At 39.3% G+C, this 16,757-nt stretch overlaps 1 protein-coding gene across 12 annotated transcripts in view; it reads right to left on the reverse strand.

Moving 5' to 3' along the window:
• Positions 1-16,757, reverse strand: part of CUX1 (cut like homeobox 1) — a 281,906-nt gene that overhangs the window by 105,863 nt on the left and 159,286 nt on the right. The window lies entirely within an intron of this gene.

Genomic DNA, 16,757 nt, shown 5'->3' on the forward strand with positions numbered 1-16,757 from the left:
TTTTAACTTTCTTCATTCCTGAAGCAACACGCGAGTTGGTCTCATGAGTGCCTGGATTCCCCCATCACCCCAAGAGCTGAAGGAAAGGAGAAAAACCCCAAAGTTCTGTCTTTCTTCAGATAGATACAGAGAATGAGGGTAATTAGTAACAAGACGACCTTTTGCCAAAATACACTGATATTTACAGTGTTTTACAGCAGATTTCTACATTGCAACCCAACATTATTCAGGGTTTGTCAAGGGTGATACTTTCTTAACATTAAAACAGATCACGAGAAAAAGAGTGGGTAAAATTGCTTTCAGGAACAAATATTATCTACCCTGTGTTTTCTCATTCCACAAATAGTATAATCATTTATCTGATCTAATTCCTTATAATCTCTGTGTTAAAGTAATCATGTAAGCAAGACAGTTCTTCAGTCTGCATTACAGATAGCTTGTTCTAAGTTTCAACACTTTCAGGCTAAGGAATTTAGGAAATAAAATTTTAAGCCCAAGCATTTGGATCTACAGAATAAGCATCACCAAGTAAAAAGAATCTGAATTGTTGAAACAGCATGACCATGAAATATGCTATTATTTCTTCTCTTGCTACTGTGTTTGAAGTGAAAAACAAAATGCATTAAAAGCTATAGATTTTACAAGGTATAAGCTTTTACCAGTCATGAAAGAGCCCTCAAAGCTAACACGCCATCTATAAAAAAACAACTTAAGTAGTTTTCAAAAAAAAAAAAAACACCCCACTTTTCAATTCAATTGCTTATGGAAAATAAAAACCACAGAAAGGCTCAATTTTCTTTTTAAGATCAAGATAACCTATTAGGTTTGAACAGAATAACAAGCAAGCAAATTCAAGAATTGGTAACATGGAAGAAACTCAGTTCTTCTCCTAAATAAAATTAAATCAGATGAAAACCCTAAACACCATGAAGCTATTCAGTTGCAAGCAAGAAGAATCTGGACTTTATGATTAAAATCCAGTTGATCCAACTCCTTCATTTAGATACTAGTTTAAAGAGGCAGAAACAATTCCTTTTTTATAACGACAAGTGAATGGTTTGCCAAATGTTGTGGCTACAGCCCCCTAAACATTCAAATTTACTGAACCTTGAAGGAAACTGCTGTTGGATTCTTTATACATGGAAGAACTGAAAAATACAGATGACACTTTTGAAATTGCAGTCAGTGGCATGGCCAAGAAACTTCACTAGCAGGGCAGATTAATATTTTGGTTTGGCAAAAAACAAACAACATTTTTTCCCACACATTTGTTTTCTTTAAAAACATGTATAAGTTTACTGGTCAGAGCAAACGGTGTACGGAGCCACTGGGGCTTGTTAAAATGTTCTAATTACTAAAACATTTACGTAGGCAATTTCAAACTAAAAGCATACATTATCAACTAATGTGCATTTATGTTTAATTAAGAAAAAAAGAAAAATCCTACTTGTAACATATCTATGATCGTCACAGAGCAGATTTTGGCCAAATAAGGTAAACATCTTAGCCTCTTAAAATTAGAGGCATTATATAACCTAGCACTTTGCTAGCACAAGACAAAATATGAAGAGTTATTTGGGAGGGGAAGAAAAGAAGGAGAAGGGCCAGAGCATTTAAAAAAAAAAAAAAAAAAAAGGCAAAACAGAAGCAGTGCATTGAATTTTTTCAAGATTCAATAAAATTTTTATCAGGGAAGGTTCCTGGGTCTAGGAAGTAATTTCGGATCACTAAACAACGTCAAAATTGCCTGCAGCCCAATGATCACGGCATTCACTCAGGGCACAAGAGCATTCCAGCATTTGAATATTCAATTTTATTTTTTCTTTAAGCAAAAAAGAAAGATGACAAATTTCCTACCCAAATTCAAAACTCTTTCTAAGCTCTGCTGGTAGATGCCCTCATCTAATCCCTGCACCTCAGTGACCATGCCAAGGCGCCTGTGGTGCTGGCTTAATTTCTAGGAAAGAAAGAAGAACCAACACTTTCTTTGAAGCTCTTAGAAAGTTTCCAATAGAAGGTAATGCAAAAAAGCCACTAATTCTATTTTTCTTGCACCTTATGAGCATCACTGTACACATAGTTTAGGCATTTTTAGAACTCATAATGATCCTAATCCAATCAACATCCATATTAGATAAATCCACCTTTATTGCTAATACAACCCTAATAGACACAAGTGTTGTACAAAGAAAGAAAAAATTTGTTATTTCAGCATAACCAGTATAGCACTTCAAAGGGCAAGAACTCACACACTTTTTACTACTAAGTTCTCAAATCTACTTTTCAAATTGCAAGAGCTATAGGTTAATATTTTCTTTCACGGCAACCCTCTAAGGATCTTCAGATCAGATAATCCTTTTTCCAATGTCATATAAATCCAGGCCTCCTGTAAAAGAATTTCTCTGTTCAGGGATTCATAAATCCACCAACTTTAGTAATGAATCGGGTGTTTCCTTTCCTAGGAACTCAATTGAAGAAAAAATCCTCTCTCTGCTAAGCAGTGAAACACTGAAGGCTTTAAATTGAGAGATCAAAGAAAGGCTGGTTTCAGGTGCTCCAGCGATTACACAATACGTCATCTGGATTAATCTGGGGAATGGTTAAATGTCCACTGTACATTGTCCAGACCCCTCTTTGCAGTTATCCTACACTAAATCAAGTTCCTCACCTAGTAAAAAGGAGAGAGACTCAATGCTAACTTTTTCAGTTTTTTTTGGTTTTATTAGAATTAATTCTTGTTTCCTGTCATTGCTAGCCTTGTATCCATACAGTGCACCGCATACAGATTCAAGCCGAAAAAAACCCCTAAATCTCACTCAAAGATTTCTCACTAAGCACACCAGGTTAGTATCGTGAGTATCAGGATCAAGCAGTTGCACCAGCTGCAGGTATGTCTTCAAATAAATGATGTCCTAGGTGCTTGGAAGATGTCAAGTGATCATCAAATATTGATAAAGGTTAAAGAAACTGCTTATAAAGCCCAAGATATTGAGCAATACCTGGACAATACAAGACAAGAATCATCTCCACCATTAGAAGGAAAAGACCCTATAGAATAAAACATCTTTCAGTCCGTAGAAAAACTGCTTTCCAAGAAAACCTGCACAGCACTTTGTTTTCTCTTTCATGGCTTAAGTCAGGATTTTAAGGATAAGAAAATCATGTTTGCAATTACAAAGTTTTAAACACAGCAGAAATCAGCTTTATTCCAGTGATACACTAGGGAGCAGAGTTTCTAAAGATCAGCAGTGTTTTCTTAATCATTTCTACAGAGAGAAATTGATATGAGTGACACTAATTGATATGCCCAATAAAATATAAAGAAAAAAAATGAATTATATATAACAGATAATATCAACTCATAGAACCCCAGAGCTGTAATTCCCATAGTGTTACACACTTGGCACACTTTGCAAACCAAAGAAGAGCGCTTAACGTAAGCAGCTGGAATAAAGAAATGCTGTATTAAAAAGTAGCCCAATATATAAATAGATGGTACCTCTCTTTTAGTTGATGACAATACTATTTTCTTACGTGGCACACAGCCACAGCAGTTACATTGCACCACAGCCAATATGAATCTTAGCTCCCCATACTGCTCAATCCTCCATTTAAACACCTCTTGCTCAACTTTTTGTTATTTTTTTCTCTCCACAAGAACAGGTCTCTTGTGAACTCTGTGTCCAGCCATCACGCTGCCCATTACAGAAAGGAAAAGAAATGCAATAAATCCTTTTTGTCCCTGACTCATGATCAAATATGTCCTCTTTCACAATGTATTTTTGCTTTACCCTGCAAAGCCCTATGAGTAGTGTTGAAGTCAGTAGTCAGGAGTGTCCAGATTTGGATCATTCGGGGTTTCCTCCCTCCTCAGACCACTGGTGACAATCCTTTGGGCCACAGAGGAGTTCAAAGAAGGCTGCTGAAACACGAGATAATTTTTGCACCCGAAATTTGCAGAAACAAATAACCTTGTTTAGACGGACCTAAAAATCAGCTTCCACTAACTTCTGAGGGAGCTGGTGAGAAGTCTGCAACCTCACGAGCTGTGGGCTCGTGCTCCTGCAGGTTCTAGTACTGGCAGGCAAAGAGAGGAGTCCCGGCAATTCAGTTCTGGTGTAATCATATCAACCTGCCTTTAGAGACTATGGAGAAAAGGAGAAAGAACTTTCTGATGTTTAATTTTTGATGTATTTATGCCTGAATCCCACCTGCATTAATGTCCTGAGATTGAGATACTGTACCAGTATCAGTACAAACCCACCAGATTTGCAGGATCAAGTCCTCAGGGTGAGGAACACAATCTCCATGTTCAGGTTATGACGAATATTCATGCTCAGAGGAGCCGATTTAGACAAACAAACATTTCCAGCTGCCTTCCTGGCCACTGCCAATCTGCGCTGTGCTATGCCGTGGGTAGCAAGAGTCACTGCCTGATCCAATACTATGGCTCTGAGGATTTTCTAACAATGCAAGATGACACAGATGCGGCAAACTCTCTATTTCCCAGTGCCTCCTGTTACAAATTGAAAGAGCTTGCTGCAATTCCCCTCTCCTGACTTCAAGTTGATTCAATAACGTACCAGAATTTAAACACAGACACTCTCCCTGCTCCCTCACTTGCACACAAAGCATATCAAAAGCATGGAATTACTCCTGACTTGGCCTTGAGCAGCCAACATGATGTCAATTTTACATGTTTTATAAAGCAACAGCATGTAGAAAGCAACTCAAATGCAGGTCATATCAAGCATGTGACCCACAGAGCAATCAAAGACTGCCTGAAACTGTCATTCAAGGTTCAATCATCTTCTTGCAGGAAAAATGAAACATCTGTGGCCCAGAGAATTAAGTTATGTATTGCATAATTCATCTGGTGTCTGCCACAGCAGCCATTTTAATGCTCTAGTGATAAACATGTTTGATTATTTTTGTTTTGTTTCCTGTCGCCTCCATGGTATTTCTATTTATCTACCCATACTACAACGCATAATGGAGATAACAAATATACAAAACAGTGTTATAGTCGGCTGATAAGACATGGGAAATCAGCAGTCTTATTAATCACATTAAGGCAGCATCATTATTAAACCTTATGTTCCCTGTGATTGTACTCATTTTGGTTCTTTTGGGTACACTCTGTAGTTAGATTTGATGATGAAATCATTGTTTCCCAAGGATCCAAACATGAGCTTTGGAGGTCTTCCTAACAGAAAGCTGCTCTCCTCATACACAAAGCAAGCTTCTCACTGGTTTTCCATCCCCTCATTTCTCTTTGATCCCGACATAAGCAGGAGGGACTTGCATCTCATACCAGACAACGCAGAGGACCCCTCTCTGTTCACTTATTCCACTAGTGGGTTTGTGGTCCACACTGTGAGAAACCGTAATCTGAAGCATCCTTTGCAAGTCATTTTGGGAAGTGATTGTTTTATTAATGGTAGCTTACTTCAATTTACTCCCAAACTTGTAAACCCTAACACTTTCTCACCTGCCATGAACTTCACTGACTTTCAGAACATGTCCCTGCAGAGCAGGTGTGAATTTTTAAGCTCTGGGTCCATGTTCTCCTGTCTGGGTGTTTATTCCTGTTGCCAGGAGTAGACCATTTCTGTAATCTACTCATAGAGCTTTAGATGTCAGTTAATTTGTTACACAATTAAACTGAGCAGCTATCATTTGTGCAAAATTTAATAGACTTGGTCAATACTGGCTTGCTCCAAAAAGGTGCTTTGCACTGGCCTGATGGAAGAAAACAAGCAACAGCCTCTAAAGTGGTGGAGTCAGGCGTATTCTTACCCATTTTCATGATTCGGACTCTACAGAATTCCCACAGTGAGCAAAATCCTCTCTATAAAGCAACAAGTCAGCACTATTACAAAACCTATTTGTTAGGACCAGAGTTTTACCTGACACCCTGAGAGCTTGCACGCTCTTTCCTGTGATGGTCTACATGGAGGTGAGTCAGTGGATAAAACAACACACTCTCCCGTAAGCCCAAATGCAAATAAAGCACTGTTTCCTATCGATTGTTCCTATAAAGTTGTTTAGACGGTATCTATTGTAACAGTATCAGCTGTCCCATCTGTGCTTTGTGGCTGCCCCCCATTGCTACTTCCTCGTGCAATATTTCTAGGTCACTCCCTTATCCCCTAAATGTCATCTCTTCGCCTCCCCTCCACAAATGGAAATACAGATTACGGATGCTTTCCAGCAACACATACATGGCTGATCAACCAGCAAGGGGAGAGGCAACTGCTGCTCTCTCAACCTGCTGCCCTCCACTCAAATGGATTATTTGTCTGCCTTTCCTATCCATTCCCAATTCCTACAAAGATCCACCAGAGCTCCCTGTGCCAGGGATTTCTAATGCTGTTAATTACTGTTGAAGTCAATCACCAGTTTCCAAGTTAATTTAGGAGGGGAACTGACGAACTGCAAACTGATCACCGAGCAGGCTGGCAGCAGAACAGACCACAAGCTCGTGGAAGCTTCGTTTCCTTAGGAAGCCGGGGTAAAGGCTGTGGTCATGCAGTGCTACTGCTGGCCACATGTGCACGGACACACAAACAGGCTGCTCTGCCCCCACTGCACAAAAGCAGAACTCACCATTTTTTATTTTACTTGAAAAAAAAGTATAACAAAGTATAAAATAAGAACTTCCTTAAAGACTAAGTCTTAACTGATTAACTCTGCTGCTCTACAACTTGCGTAAGCTGTTTTATAATTGTTTCTCCAAATAAATAATAATAATAATAGATAGTTTGGCATTTTGGAAATACAGCACCTGCAACAATATACTTATTTTTACTGATGGAGTTAAAATAGATAATTTATCCAAAATTAGAAATCTTAACTGCAGGCATCTTAGGTGTCATTCTGTTTTATTGGAATGGCAATACTTTAAACTGTGAAGAATCAGCAGGAAGAGTTGTCTGTGCTTTGATTAAGGATCCTCTAAAAATACACACAAATATTTTAACTTACTCAATAATGTCACTGGAGTTACAATGTGTAAAATCAGTACATATGTCTTGGCAAGGTCATGGGGTTTTTTTGCTGGGTTTTTTGGTTTTTTTTTTTTAGAATCACCATGACACACCTGAAAAATTACTTCAGGTTTTGAGTAGTTACAACCCCAAAATGAACAATCTTCCCTCATTCTACATCAATGCTAAAAAATCACATATTTCTGTATGTTTGTTTTCTTTAAAACAAAAATAACCTCAATAACTGGACACTGTTCACAATTTTTACTATAGCAACATACGTATTCCAGATTCATCTTTACGAGTTTCTTTCCAGAGACACTCAGCACCTCTTCTTCTCCTTAACTGCAGAAAGAGCTGGGGAGCTCAGTAATTTGGAAAATCTACATATCTATTCGTTTCTCCACTAACTTATTCTGTATCTTTGCCCATCACTGTAAGAACCTATAAAATGCTTTTCTTTAACTTACCTCAGTCTATATTCAGTGAAACAGATTTAAGTCAGCTTGAAAATAAAACAGTACAGTAAGCAATTTTATGTACAGGTGTCACTCCACAGGCATATATCAAGGCAAAATTACTGTTTACCACCACAGCAATGACAGCCCATCAGCTCCTACCTTGTGGAGAACGGTAATTTTCCAGTGGCCTGAACATGTATTGGGGTAAATATAACAGACTACAGAAGACAAATCCATACCTGTTTCAATCTTAGCTGAAAAGCTCAAGTTCTCTAAATTATCTGTCCCCTCTTCTCAGTCTGACTTTGGTAACTGCTACTACGGAGTATAAAACAACATCCTCAATGGCCTTTTGAAGGACTTACTGGCATGAAACAAGATAAATATGTCCACTAGGCCAATAATCTCCAATTTACTATTTCTTACCAAGCTGCTTACGTATCCCTCCAAGCACATTTACTAACAGGCACCCAAATATGATAATATCCTGCTTCCCTACGTTGTCAAATGCACCTGTAGCATCTGGTCAGTCGTTTAGGATGGACAACAAAAAGGCATTATTTAGTGTTAGAATCTGGATAAAAATGTAACTTATTTTTACCTTTTGCCTTTATCTATATAAAGAACACGCACATTGTGCAAAAGAAAAGCTGAATGTTGACTCTGCAGTAACACAGCATTCAAGTGGGAGATGTATTTGGGGAATGCTTTAGAAGTGAATATAGGTGATGTGCCTATTCTCTGCTAGCTACTCAAGCAAGTATTTCTTTCTGGCTATCGAAGAAAACAGCATTACATGGTCTCTGATAAAGGCAACTGATGTCCTTCTACCCAATAAATGGATGAAAATAGCATAAAGCATGATGGGAGACGTGTTTACTGTACATTTTGAGTAGGTTTTACCTTTCCCATGAGCTATGCTGAAGATTAACAACCAGGATGATTGCTATCTTTATAACAATGTATCCAATTACCAATATGGTTTCCTCTCTTCCCAGTTTGTTTTAGCTTTGTTGTGAATGGAAACACTACTTCTGTCAAATTGCAATCATGTCACCATTTTGCAGTTTCAGTTTATAGCTATCAATAGCATGAATCTTGCTGTCCTGAGTGACAAAGCTGCAAAAAAACAGGCAGAAAGAAACAAAGGAGGGAACGGGAGACCACAGAAGAGAGAAAAAAAAACGGAGGAAGGAGAAAAGGCAGGTATTGTCTAAATCTGCACCAGTTCATTATTACTTAATGGAGACCAATGCCTGAGACACAGAACAACCTCCTGGTCTTCAGACAAAAGAGTTTCCTTCCTCTCTTTCCCCTCCCTCCTCTAGATTTGCTCTCACTCCAGTAGGGCACCCCAAAAAACAGACTCAGCCTCCAGTTGCCCTCAGGAGTTTTACCTGGTTGAGGAGCTGGATGGCAGGTTGGCACCAATTAGATGCTGTGCTGGTGTGAATCAGCGCAGCTTCACTCGAGTCGCTTGTACCAGCACAGTATCCGGCATATTTTAATTTTACATCTTTGCTGAATATATAAAGCTGCTCAATTCTTTCCTAACTTAAGTCTCCAGTTGTATCGGATTATGAGAGATGCTCACTAATATGATTGACAGATTGCCTGTCTACACAGAATCTAAACTAGATATATATTAGACAGCGAAATTACTTTAAATAATCCTTCGTGGCAAAACCCAACAACACTATATACTACTGCAAGCCCTTGGAGGACAACAGTGCAGTATTTTCTAATTTAACCTTTTACAATTTTATGTACAGAAACACTTTTCAAATTCTCTACTTCCCTTTCAACAGTCATTTAGCCTTTAAAATACTGCTAAAGTAAAACAGCTTCAGGCTTGACTAATATTGTAGTCTGTGGTATGGAACTATTTGATTATTCTGTTTCAACAGTTAATATAACAACAGGTTTAGTATTTCTACAGGAGGGGAGTTTGAACTGGATATAATAGTTTTCTATTGTTAACGACAATTCCTCAACATTTCTACTATATCCAAAAGATACGCTGATGTCAGAAGCCTCTTCAATGGATGAAAACCATCCTTCCTAAATGTAAAAACCAGCTGTAGCACAGAAAGGAGGTTAAGACAATGCTGAGCTACCTTTTGGATCTGCCCTGTTTTTTAATGCATTTCTAACTCTATTAGCCAATTAACAGCCACAAGACCAGCATTTGCTTAATGAGCGAGTTCACACTGTTTAGACCTTCAATGGCCAAACACCCTTCCCTGGTTGTTCCCTGACCGTGGGAGGTGTAAAGGTAAGCCTATAACCAAATCAAGTGTCACATCTCCACCTCACTCCCCTCTGCCTCCTGCTGCAGCACCCACATTTCTCCATCTTCTGCCTGGCTCTGTGGTCTCACCTGCGAGACCTGGTGAGCTGGCCTCATCCATAAGCTGCTGAGATGGACACCTGGGCTGGGCTAGGACATAACACCGGGCTCTGTGCTTGATGGGACACCCCAGGAAGACACACCATTTGCAAAGATGCAGCTTCTCTGTCCTCAGTTTATTGGGTTCAGTTGGGTACTTATCCGGAGCATGAACTTGTACACAATTACAGCCACAGAGCAGGGGAATTTCCCCTTCTTTTACCCTAAGTGGACGTTTTGTGCCATCAGTTCCTGCAGCGTCTGTGTAAAAGTTTTAAACTTTCCAAATACGGCGTATCTAGTCTTCCTCTATTTTCTCTAGGCTTAGCTCCTTTTATGGCATTAAGTAGTAAATCAGTAATTCAGGGAATCTTACTTTGCTTCTGAAGTGTTATACAAACAGAGAGGATGGGGCCAGACTTGCTGGCCCCTCGAGCTGCACACAGCTCTGCCTCCTTCCCCCAGCACCTTGCCTTTGCGCGCAGGTTGTTGTAGCTGCATCATCTTCCCAAGCCACGGGCTGAAGCGTACAACAGAAGTTTATTTGATGTTGTATCAGACATAAGACAACCCTGCTGTCACACACAAAAGAAAAGGGCCGGGAGGGGAGGGTCTATATGGGCAGGATGCACTAATACATTGTAAAGCTCACAAATTTCATCCAGGGACTTTTTTTCCTTAAACTTGTTCCCAGAAATGGTCAATAATGAAGTCTTCCACAGACCCTGGCCATGCAGCTTGTTTTACAGTTGTAATGTCTTCAGTACAGCTAACCTTACTGCAATACCAATGCTATGTCGGTAGAAGATACAAGAGAAAAGGAATTAACTAGAAAAAAAGCAGGGGGGGAAATGTTAAATTAAAAAAGTGTAGTTAATACAGATACCAGACAATATATACGCCAAAAAACAGTAACAAAAAGTGTTAGAGAAAAAGCAAGGCTTATCTACCAGAAAGGCTGCTAAATACTGACCTGGGTGAGAACCGGCATGTGCCCGGCATGTCTCACCGCTGCCAGCTATCTGCCTGGCTCCGCTCGCGCGAACCCAGCGCCACAGCATCACTGACGATGAGGCGGTGACAAAAATCAATCCAACAGGCAGCAAGACAAGTCAGTCATCTGTATCACAGCTAAAATATGTTTTTGATCAATAATAGAAAATTAACTCGTACTCCTTTGCCAAGAAAATAGATTATTTAATCAGAGTACGGACAGATAGAGATGTTACATAATCAAAAATAGCTTGCTCTGCTATATTTAGTGGCCACTGCCTTTCAGTGAAGAGGGCAAAAGTACACCCATTATCAGTTACAAGCCCTGTACTGAAATGGTTTTCTGATGAGTTAAGCTGGTCCGACATACTTAACATCAAGATATTGTATATTTAAAACTACAACAATAACTATGACAGTATGAAGGCAATGAATAGGGAAAAGATAAGGAAGCCACTGCTGTCCCATGAACAATTATCCAACGTGGTTAAAAGGATCAAGTCCCAGCTAAAACTTAGACACCAGGGCATCTACAACAGTGATTTCTAACCTTTCTAACTTTCAGACTACCTGGAGTTTTCCATCACAGGATGAAACATTAGTATAGCACATTTACAGTTTATGACTGGTTGCCTTTCATAGTTATTTCTGTGATCTCTTAGCAATAACCAGTGGAATTGCAGGAATTTGCAGAACACACAGAAAATCACTGATCTAGACCATCAACACAGAGCTCACTTAATACTACTGCAGCCTGACCGGGCACACTGTGCGTAGCTAAGAGCCTTCCACCATTTCCGAGATCCACAGTATCTTAATTAGAAGTTCAAAGAAATGTCTGTCATGGATAGTCCCCCAGATGTGAACAACATTATCATCAATGCAATCATCTTTCCTTCCCTCCAGCTTCCCATCAAACAATAAACACTAGAAAAAAAGTGCAATTAATGCTGAAGTCAAGCACCTCTAGCTTTATGGTTTCAAATACGGAAAAATTCAAATAAGGCATCAGAAAAACCAACAGTTAAACTAAGGGCTGGTTTATAGGCCTTCCACCCTAAATAAAAGTGAAAGAAACACCCCTGTTCTTAACTGGAACATGCATAAAAAGAATGTTTAGTAGAATAGCCCGTGATTAACATTGGTAACTACCATTTCTTATATTGTTTTAGGTATCAAAAACAACAAGCATCTATATCAACTGGTATTTGCATCACGTTTACAGAGCTGATTCACTCAGCGTGGGTGTCCAGCCACAGCAGCTCTCCGAGACGCTGAACACAAAGAAGTCATGGAAGATGGTGATTCTGCAGGGCCATGCCTTTAAGGTATATTTTTCTCTGGGATGTCCATTTTAGACATTCAAGAGAAACAAAAACTTCATGCAGACAAAAAAATTCTTAGTGATCACAGTATTTTAGAAAGATAAGAAAACAAACAGTATAAACAGAAATGAAACACGGCTGCTTCAGTCTAACAGATACCTTGAAGATCCCTCAAATGTTTAGGAAAGCTAGAGAGGAAAGAAAGCACTATGCCCATTAAAAATAATAATAATAGAAGATAATTATAGCTGGCTCCAAATGTTAACAATTTAATAGTTAAAGGATCTAAGTACTGTAAATGACTAATGCACGCAGCAAATGCATTCGCAACAGCGTACAAAACAAAGCCCTTAAAAGTAGATAGCTCTCGAAAAAAAAAGGATAAACGGTTTTATAACATAAGCTCTGAAGCACATGACATTGAGAAAGTCTCTGTATTATCTTCCTTTTGTGACTGGCAACAAGAACATCTTGATTTGCCAAGATGACGAAAGACCAATAAAGCACAATTTGGGAGCTCCAGATACCTTCATGAATAGAGAACAATGTTGTATCTTTACAATTCTTAGAAGAATGAGACATGATGGGTGAATTTTTTCTATCTGCACAAAAAGTCACAACATATTTTAAGACAGCCATACGTAAAGCCAAGGAAAGACTGCTGATAAATTTAAGTGACTTCAAACTGGAAAAACTAACAAAACTCTGCTAATTATTTACTATTTGCCACTTTGTGTGCATATTTTTTACCAGCAACATCCACAAATACAACTCTAATCCCCACCCCCTCGCTGTGACTACAGTTCTGCTTTTAACAAACAATCAGCATTTCTCCCAAATAATTAATGAAATAGAAGCATGGAAATCAATCCACTCACCCAAAAGCATGTCTTGTAAACAATTACTAATTTGCTGTTTATTTTATTCAACTAAAAGAAGCTTATGTACACATAACTGAGTAGCCACCAGTTACAGGTTTAAGCCGCTTGTTAAAAATGGGCATTTCTGCCTCAATCTGTGCATGTTACGGCGAAGACTGGAGTGTGACAGGGTGGGCCCCACCGGCAGGACAGCTCGGCGTCCAGCCCGAGTCTGGAGTGAGCAAGAACACGGAAACATTTCCTTCTCCAAACATGCCCACATGGAGACCATCACTTATCTTCCTAAACAAACAGCAGCGCAGGTCACTCCTTCCTGCCTCCGGTTAGGCACTTCCCACTGCTACGGGCTAATGAACAATGTCCTTAAGGCTCAGCGGCAGGGGCTCTGGACACCTATTTGTCAAACAGGGAATGAACAGAGAAGTCACAGATAGCAGTAGCCTTCTGGCCCTCATTTCCTTCGTGGATGATCTGCTATTGAGCTAAAAAGAGCAGCTCTGCTAGCTAAAACTTACAGTATATTTCCTATTATCAAAGCCAGAAATTTTGTTGAGTAATGCTTTCATTCAATTTGCTCACGATGTTCTCTGTTGATGAATATATCTGATTTCATGTAAATGTGATTAAATAAATCAGACAATGCTAGGCTGTATCAGTCTCAAGAGGTTCTAGTTCAAGATGCGAAATACTTGCCCCAATAAGCACAACATGAACTAAGCCTTGTGCATTCTGGATTTTTGTTACCTTCTTAACCTCAAAAAACCTCTGGTTGCCTCCTTATTTTTGTTACATGGGTGTAACATCAGAATTACAGGTTTCACATAAACTGCCACACTGATTCAAAGGCTTTCATAGTATTTGAGGACTGAAGAGGAAGGGATGAAAAATGAAAAGAGGAAATAAAGAAGTCGGAAAAATTCCTGCAAAGTATTTTGACTTATTTGGAGCTCGTGGCTCTTGGCACACAGAGGGATCAGGTAACAGGGAAACGAGTGCTGTGGCTGACATTTTCAGATAACAGAAATCAAAAGGAACAACTCTGAAATCCAGGCCGTTTATAATCAGTTGTCTACACATGATGTTACAGGTCTAATCTTGAGTAGCCTAAGTGTTAAATCTTCATCTGCTGTGCAGAAGTTCACGTTACACCATTCGCTTTGAGAAAGAAAGGATCATCAGCCAAAGAATACCACGCCACATACTCCTTGTAAAATAAAAAAACTTTTTAAAAAGATATCAGTTGAAAAGCAGCATGATCAAGAAAGCAACTGTGTCTGCAAGTAGCAATGCCACCTTCCTCTGTTGTTCCCCACCAAACTCTCATTCTGGAACTAGTAAAATGACTCCTAAAGATGACAAAGTTATCGCCTCCAGCACAACTACCCAACAAAAACTGGTTTCAAGCTTCCAGGTACTAGGGCATGATATACAAAGGACACGACTCTTTTTCCTGCCAGTCACTGACTCTCTATGAAATTAATTTCAGATAGACCACCAAAAACCCCACTCCTCCTACCACAGATTATCAGTCGCTTCGTCTTCACGTTAGGTGCACCTTCTGACAGGAGGCATGAATTTTACCCCTTTATCAGTAAGCTCCCAGTCCTCTCCTCACAGACCACTCTGGTAAAGGGGTGAAGGATCTCCCAGCCTATGCATTTCTGTGATGAAACACATCTGGAACTGCAGATCACGTATGGAGCTCTTCCTGCCCAAGGCAAGGCTGAGTTTGCACTTAACTAATAGATTAAGGTTCATCCATACCCCAAAAGGGGCTTTGTCGCCAATAAATTTTGCATATGAAATGGCAGACAATGCACCAGCTGAATGCTGAAACAGAGAAGCTGTTGGTATTTTCAGCAAGTTAGGGACAACACTAAACTCAGCTTTACGCAGAACGTTATTTTCTCTGATATCATACACAGAAGCTGCTATTTAATTAAAACTAAGCTGCTTAAGCCATTAAACTGGCAAATGGCTATAGCAAATGACTTGTCAGTTGTTAGCATTCAAATAGCAGAAGTTGTTTGTTGTCACACTCAGATGGCAAGTTGCAATGCTAATGCACATTTCCCTATTGGCTCCACAAATCTAAACCAACCCAGGACTGTGAAGTTATTAAAAGTGCTACTGTATATTACTGAGGAATACTTTCTTACCATGACCTTCAAAGACACCAATATCATGCACTCTGCTGCAATTTAATTATTTCCACTTCTGCCCTAAAAATATAAGCCATTCCAGTCATTTACTTGCATTTTTAAAAGTAGAACTTATAGTAATACTGGCTTTGACCCCAAGTTTACAAGTCCAGATACAGCCTCCTGATTCAGATCCTGCATATCTCAACATCAAAATCTGTAATTAAAAAGCATAACTTACTACAGTAGCTACTTTCCTCTCATCACATGCAATTAAAAAAAAAAAAAAAAAAAAATCAATGTTTTATCTTGGGTCAGTGACAGGAAAAGATCATTCCGGCCACAGAGGCAAACTTCAAAGCCATAGAAAGTTAGCATCACCGAAAGCGCCTAAGCTGAGGCACTCTAGAAGACCCCCTGTTTGCTTATCACTAGGATTTGGGTTGAGACAGGGAGCATCAGGCAGAGGCGTCTCTGGAATTCAGGTTGGGAGATTCTGCCTCTTGCTCCTCTGCAGTCTTCGTTCCCTTCCCCCCAATGGGAAGGACAGTGGCAAGGAACTTGAAACAGTTAAACTCACTGAATTTGTTGATCTTTTTACTTCCTATGAGTCATGCTCCTCAACTCTACCACTATGCATATAATAATCTGCTACAACTCATTAAATAAATATTTCCACTTTGGCTCAGTAAAAGCAGAAGACTCCCACATTAAAGCACCACACAGGTAAAACAATGAAAAATGCTCTAATGATTAAAGTTGCCCATTCCAGCGAGTTATAATGCCCATGCTATGGGGCAGTCAGTGGTAACACAGCATTACTATTATGACAGATGCCGTATGCATCTTTTTTCCTTTGGTGTGGTCTCCAGGAAAGAAGAATATTTCCATTCATCACAGAATGACCTAATGGATGGCACTGTTCAAATGAATGGTCAGCAAATGCACTTTATGCGCTTCTATTTATGTACACTTATTTTTACAGGCTACAATGCAAGCATCAGAACAGCACTTCCACTTTTCTATCCAAGGACTGAAAGACTATCCACATTAATAAAGTCTTGCCTTACCCCATGTGCCCTTTTTGCATATGGCAAAACTGAGTCATCAGCCTTCTTTTAGGTAGCGTGCTTGACACAACAAAAATAAGATGTAGAGCTAATTACTAGTACAGTACATGAAAACAGGAGTGTCCTTTCCATAAGACAAAGTCTTAAACTAAATTTTCTATCAAAATACAGTGCTTTTTTATAGAAATAAAGTTAATAGATGCCTAGAACTACTGAATGAAACGACGGGATCTCTCTGCATTTAGTAACAAGCCTTGAAAACCTTAATCTCATGAGTCAGTAATAACAGTGGAGGAAGTAAAGACAATCTTGGGTCTATAATCAATAAGACAAGCTGCTTAAAAGACCTCATCTGAAACAAATGTGTAAATGTCTCACCAAAGCAGAGATGCTGATTTATGATTAAAAAGTGTAAAGGTACTTCTCTGGTATCAGTTAAGAACAACTTGCATGTCTCATTTGCAGGGCTTAAGGCAAATGGTTTAACATCACCAGAGTACAAACTCCT

This window comes from Calonectris borealis, chromosome 19 (genome assembly GCF_964195595.1).
Source record: "Calonectris borealis chromosome 19, bCalBor7.hap1.2, whole genome shotgun sequence".
NCBI classification, from domain to species: Eukaryota; Metazoa; Chordata; class Aves; order Procellariiformes; family Procellariidae; genus Calonectris; species Calonectris borealis.